Raw genomic sequence first — 6,667 nt, 5'->3', positions numbered from 1 at the left:
GTAATTTTTACACAGTGTCCCTTTAAGTTGCAAGCCACCATGACAGGGTCCTACTGTATGACCGTCAGTGACTGTATGAGTATGGTGGTGGCCTAATGGATACATGATTTTAAAGATTATTTGATGTCATGCCATGTCTCACAGAATGGTTGGTCTCGAACCAGCGACTTTGTGAGTCCGACGCAATACCACTACACTATGTTGACTGTATATTTTGATAAATAGAAGTCTTACGTACGTGGAAGTATGGTGAACTTGGTCGCTATGGTAATATGGTAGTGGTATGCCTTAAAAACTGGTTTGCCTGAAGTTACAGATCAAAACATTCACCAACCATGTTTCTAAAGCATACTGTGTCAACATCCACTGTCAAACGGATGTTTGCGAAATTACGTGTGTAATTTAAAAGGCCAAGCCTGTGTTGGACAGAGGCTGTGGTTTAGAAAGGTAACTTCAAACTAATGCATCCAATTTCAGATATAGACTTGAAATTTGGCATGGGTATACTATGGAATCTACCCTTTGTAGGCCTATTCGACAGCCGAGCATATGTGTTTTTACCGCAATGATAGAGCAGTTTAAACATTGGAAAATGCATTTATTTCACTTTACAATGTATATCTCTGCCGTCTTTACTATGATTTTCCAAAAAAATAATAATTATACTATTCGTATGCCCCCCAATAAACAACTTGTGTTCAGTAAGAACTAAAACAAAAAGCTATTAGTGACTTCATGAAGGTGGAAGCAATGCAGGCACATGTGGTTGGTTGTTGTGTGAGTGTGTGTGTTATGGATGAGTGAGCAGAAGAACAGAAAAGAATGGTGGCTGGTTGAGAAGTGAAATAGAGCGAGGAAATAAACCAGAGCAAATTGTTCCTGGACTCAAATGGAGAACTATGGGAGTTTTTTGATTTCCATTGAAGGGAACAAGAAAAAAGCAGATGCAATTATTCTGTAGACATCATCCCAAATATCAACCTGGTCCTGTCTGTTCCGCTAGAGCAGGGGTCTGCAACCTTTTGTATCAAAAGAGCCATTTTGGCCCATCTCCTGCAAAAAATTTTTTTTTGGAGCCGCAAACTTTTTAATTCACCCCCTCCCCCCTCCGGAGACGCTAACGCTGCGCACCGCACAGACATTTTTTGTGACACTCTGTAAAAAAATAACATAAATCTTTAGCTGTCATGTGGCATCAGGGAGTAGCCTACAGTACAGTAGACTACAGTAGCCAGTCAGCAGCGTCAACCGTTGACGTTCTACGTGATCGGTCATGGCCAGCAATGTAAACAAGGAATAGATAGCATAGCATAGCGATACAATAGTCAAGTAATGAAAAAACTGTAAGGACCTTTATTATCAAAATATAACGTACTGAAACTTTAATATTCAACACAAGAACTTTAATGCTGTAAACCCTTCTCGCTCAGTATTCGTTCGTGCAATTGGCTGTCAACGGTGGATGCTGCTGATTGGCGGCTCACTGGCATGTCCCGCCTCCTGCCAATGGCAGCATCTAGGCTACTTCCTGATGCCAGATGCCAGTTAAAGATTTAACTCCTACTGGGATTAGCCAACTGCAAATCAACGAAGCTTTGTCATTCACTCCCCCCCTCACGGTAGCGCAATTGCGCATCCATTGCGACCTCTCGTTTAGTTGACGATATATATCAAAATATATATATATATATATATTTTTTTTTTTTTTTTTTTTTGTTGAGAAAACTGCAGGGAGCCACGGCTGAGGGGCTAAAGAGCCGCATGCGGCTCCGGAGCCGCAGGTTGCCGACCCCTGCGCTAGAGAGATAACAACTCATTTAAATTAATTACCAATCAATTTAGGTTATTTCTTAAGTTATATTTAGATGGTAGTTTATTCACAACAAAGCGAAGGGTTTAATCGAACTGGGGTTAATTCAGCTAATTAATGTACCTGCTTTACCAGAGAGATGGAATGATACTCTCAGTAACACAGAAACACATCAGGGGCCGTATTCACAAAGGATCTTAGGGCTAAAAGTAGGTCCTAACTGGCGAATTTAGGAGTAACTCCTAAAAATAATGGGCGTGTCACTCTTAAATTTAGGACTCCTAACTTTTTTCACTAAGAGCAATTCACAAAGTATTTTAGGCCTAAAAGTAGCACCTAAGTCTAGGAGAGCTTAAAAGTCCTCGAGAGGACTCCTAACTCACTAAGACCTATTCACAAAGGATCGCAAAATGGCTGCGAGACGAAAATCTGATGGAGACAATGGAAGACTGTGAGTTGATAAAGAGATATAGGCTTAATCGTGAGGGCATTAAAATTGTTGTGGAGTTAGTGCGGGATGCAATAACATCCCAGACTAACAGAAACAATCCAATTAGTCCCGAAATAAAATGTTTGGCAACACTGCGCTATTTAGCAACAGGGAAAATGCAACTTTGCAATGCCGACGATTTAGGAATATCGCAACCATCAGTCAGCCGTGCCATAAACCAAACCATCAACGCGCTCTCTAGACCCCATATAATCCAACAGTTTATCCGGTTTCCTATGGACATTCAACATTTACACAGGATCAAAGCCAACTTCATGGCAATTGCAGGTATGCCCGGTGTGGTCAGTGTTATTGACGGGACGCACATAAAAAGAATCGCGCCATCAAATGACGAGGACGCGTTCGTCAATAGAAAGAAGGTGCATTCCATCAACACCCAGGTTGTTTTTGATGCAAATTTTAACATACTGGATGTTGTTGCAAAGTGGCCTGGAGCTACCCATGATTCGCGCATTTTAACGGAGAGCGGTCTGAGGCAGCTTTTTGAGAGGCACCATGTACCAGTTGGGTGTCACTTGCTGGGTGACAGTGGCTATCCCTGCAAGACGTGGCTCTTGACACCCTACCCCAATCCACAACCGGGGGCACAGTTAACGTATAACATGTAAGTGATTACGCAGATTACGCTTAGTCCTATGCGTAAAACACATCGTATTGGCTCTTTGACGCCTTTTATTTGTTGAATCCATATTAATTATTGTTAACTGTTTTCCTTAGAGCACACAAACATACACGAAATGTTGTGGAGAGAGGAATTGGGCAGATGAAACGTCGGTTTCATGTCCTCCACGGCGAAATTCGCCTCACCCCAGAGAGGGCAAGCACAGTAATCACTATGTGCCATTCTCCACAACCTCTGCAAGCAGAGGAACATTCCACAGCCAGAAGATGATGACGACGATGAAGAGGACGATGATGATGATGGCGATCAACATGACGAGGAATTTGGCCGTGTGGAACCGAGTGGACTGGCATTTAGGGATCACTTTGTGAATACACATTTTAGGTAAACACCTTGGCACAAATCAGTCAACACACATTTGTGTAGTTCAAAACATTTATTTTCTTTCAATTTTTCCATCTTAAGACAGTAATATTCAGTCTTCATTTATATAAGCCGCTCTTTCGCTTTGAGGACCTTTCTTTGCCTTTTTCAAACCCTCATTTCCAGCCTCAATTTCTTCTCCAACAGTGAACTGGCACCAGCAGCAGGAGGGAGAGGAGAGCCAGTGGGTGCACCAAGAGTGAGAGTTGGAAGAGGAAGAGCAGGGAGAGGAAGAGCTGTGAGAGGAGGTGCAGCTGGAAGAGGACGAGCTGTGAGAGGAGGTGCAGCTGGAAGAGGAAGAGCTGGCAGAGGAAGGGCTAGGAGGGGGAGAAGAGGAAGAGCTGTCTGATGTGATGCTGCAGCTGCAGCAGGACTTTAGTCTTCATTTCTCCTGTGGGGAATATATATATATAATTTGTCACACATTTTTGGGAAGTGGGTTGACCAGTTGCACATTGTAATTCTTCTGTAAATATTAAACAGAAAGGTTTTTCATGGAGCCTATTGCAATCATTGCATACATACCCCTCAATCTCCTTTAGCAAATCGACTGCAGGATCAGCTGCACCCTCAAGGCCAGTTATACTTATGTCCGAGCCTAGGACGGCGTACACCACCGATGCGACCGGGGACAACGGCTTTGGTGCAGGTCCTCCTCCTACAAATTAAATTTCAGTTTTATTCACGTTTCATATCACTGTAGCCTTTGTTAATTGTAAATTTAAGACATGCAAATGCATTTCCCAAATGAAGGCAAGCAATGTTAATAATGGACTTACCAGTAGCCGCGACAGCTCTTTTATAGTCGGCAATCTCGAACCTACACTGTGATTGCAGGGCATACCAGCGTTCTATTTCATGTAGGCTACGCCGTCTAGGCTTCGCCTTATGGGCTTGTCCCGTGCGCGCGCCCGCGCGCGCTGAAAATTCAAACTATGCACCTATCAGCGTGGGCACCGCCCACATTTCCCACGGTATCGTGTCTATATAACGCGGTGTATACCGTCGCTCATCCTCCCTTTTCTTTCAGCACTTGTGCTTATCAGCGAGAAATTGAGAACTACTATTAAGAAGATGAGAACTTCAACACGGATCTCCCAAGCCGGTGGCAGCGGCTCGGGCGAGGCCGCGGACAAACGGCCCTTTTCAGGGCCACCTGAGAGCGCTCCTAGAGCTAGGTCCTTTTCAGGACTCCTATGCGCCTCCTGTCCCGCCTCCCTGGCACCGGGTGACGGGCACTTGGCGTGCTTTTGGTGCCTCGGCGCCGACCACGCCGCGGCTGCTATGGCGGCCCCCGTCTCCTGTGTCGCCTGCCGGGAGCTGCCTGAAGAGGGGATCCTCTCCAGGCATCTCTTCTTTTCCCCTGCGGTGGAAATGGCTGACGCCATCGACCTATTCGGACCTGACGTCGACGATGGCATCATCGACGCCTCCCTGGACGACGTCTTCGGCGACTCGGCGTCCGGTTTTTCCCGCTCTCGGGTTACAACCGCCACCGTCATACAACACGAGGGTCCGCGCCGGATGACCGATCTCTTCCGGGAGATCATGGGTGAGGCGGCGGCCATCAAAGGGATTCCCATGCCGGCCCCGCCTCTCGCCCCCGTATCTGACGATATGCAGGGTGAGTGCTTTCGCACCCCATCTTTTTCCCGGCGGGTTACCCAGTGCCCCTTGTTCCCGCCTTTGCAGCACTTGTTTATTGCTGCCGGTGAGGACCCTTCGACCCTGAAGGCTCCGGTAAGATCCTACACGGATTTCACCAACGTGGAGGGGTGGGCCGATGCTCAGGCGAGGGGGATCCCTCGTCTGGAGCCTCCCCTGGCAGCGCTTCTCTGTCCGGGCGCCGGATGGCTCCTTAACGAAAAGCCGCTGCCCCCCGACCGCCTCCAGAAGCAGATTGTCGGCCTAACGGACAGGGTGTTCGTTTGTGCCTCTCAATCCGCGGCGGCGGTCAACAACATCGCCCTGCTCTCCTCTGCCATGGTCTCCTTGTCGGCTGACAGGGAGGCCTACGGCCCGGAGGAAGCCGCGAGATGGCTGGCGGTTTCCCGCTTTTCCAGCGCCATCCTCCAGTTATGCCAGCCGATAGCCGTTTCGGCCGGCCAGCATATGGCGTGGGCTACCATGATTCAAAGGGTCATATGGCTCTCCCACACTGCGGTGTCGGAACGAGAGCGGGCCAGCCTCGTCCAGGGTCCACTAGCGCCGGATGGCCTATTTGGTCCCAGGTTCTCCGAGGTGCTCGCGCACCAGCAGTCAGTCCGTGAGGATCGTTCCCGGTTCGGGACGATTCTCACGGGCTCCTCCCGCCAGCAGGCTGAGAGGAAGCGGGGTCTAGGCCGGTCCCAGCGTTCCATGGGCCCGCCTCCGACTCCAGCCCCGGTGCAGCAGCCGCAGCCGCCGCGCACGGGGAGAGCAGCAGCGCCACGGACCAGGAAGTTCCGGACGCTTGCTCCTACTTTTTCTTTCCCTATTAAAGAAAAGAGTAAAGACCGTTCGGCCGAACGGCAGTACATGGTACCTAAAGAGCGATATTCCCCAGGCCACCTGCGCCCTACGCTTGTGGTGCGCTCCTCCATGTTGCCTCTTTCCCCCTCTCAGCCCGGTGGCTGTAGGGTGGCGGTCGGACGGCGTGTTCACATGGCCTCTGGTTCACCTGCTTCTAAGAAGCGGCGTCCCTTGGAGCCTCGTGGACGGATCAGAGACTCGTTGCACGGTCTCCTGGTTCCCCACATTATAGGTGAGGAGATGGGTCCGCGCGCTGTGGCTACAGCCTGCGGACAGCGCATGCGCACAGGTGCTGCGGCCGGACGGCTCGCTCCCTGTTCAGCGGGCACGAGCGCGACGTCTAGACAGCTGGTTGTTTTTACAACTGCTAGTTGTGGTACGTCTCCTACGCTCGCTGAGCCTCCTCCCTTTCGTGGGAAGCCCCCCTTGGTCCACACGCAGTGTGAAGGCGGTAGGGGCAGAGGAATACGGGTTATTCCTGGACGGTCTTCCTCAGCTGTCGGCTCGCCCTCTCTCCAACCGCTATGCGTGTTGGCAAGAGCGGTGCGTTCTGCCATCGTGGTTGGACACCACGTTGAGATGGGGCCATCCCATACAGTTCAAGCGTCGTCCCCCACCCTTTATGGGGTTGGTGGAGACCACGCTACGGGACCCGGCTGCGAGCACGGCTCTGGCAGCAGAGGTGGCACGTCTCTTGGTAAAGGGGGCCATCACTGTCGTTCCCCCCCACGAGTCTCACCTAGGTTTTTATTCCCGCTACTTCCTGGTTTCCAAGAAGTCAGGGGAAATG

At 49.7% G+C, this 6,667-nt stretch overlaps 1 pseudogene; it reads left to right on the top strand.

Moving 5' to 3' along the window:
- The first annotated feature begins 2,558 nt into the window (after positions 1-2,558).
- Positions 2,559-3,247, top strand: LOC115557664 (putative nuclease HARBI1 pseudogene; annotated as a pseudogene).
- Positions 3,248-6,667: the final 3,420 nt, after the last annotated feature.

This window comes from Gadus morhua, chromosome 2, assembly GCF_902167405.1.
Source record: "Gadus morhua chromosome 2, gadMor3.0, whole genome shotgun sequence".
Lineage (NCBI taxonomy): Eukaryota > Metazoa > Chordata > Actinopteri > Gadiformes > Gadidae > Gadus > Gadus morhua.
The sequence above is the reverse complement of the archived record's forward strand: the minus strand, read 5'-3'. Positions and strand labels throughout refer to the sequence as shown.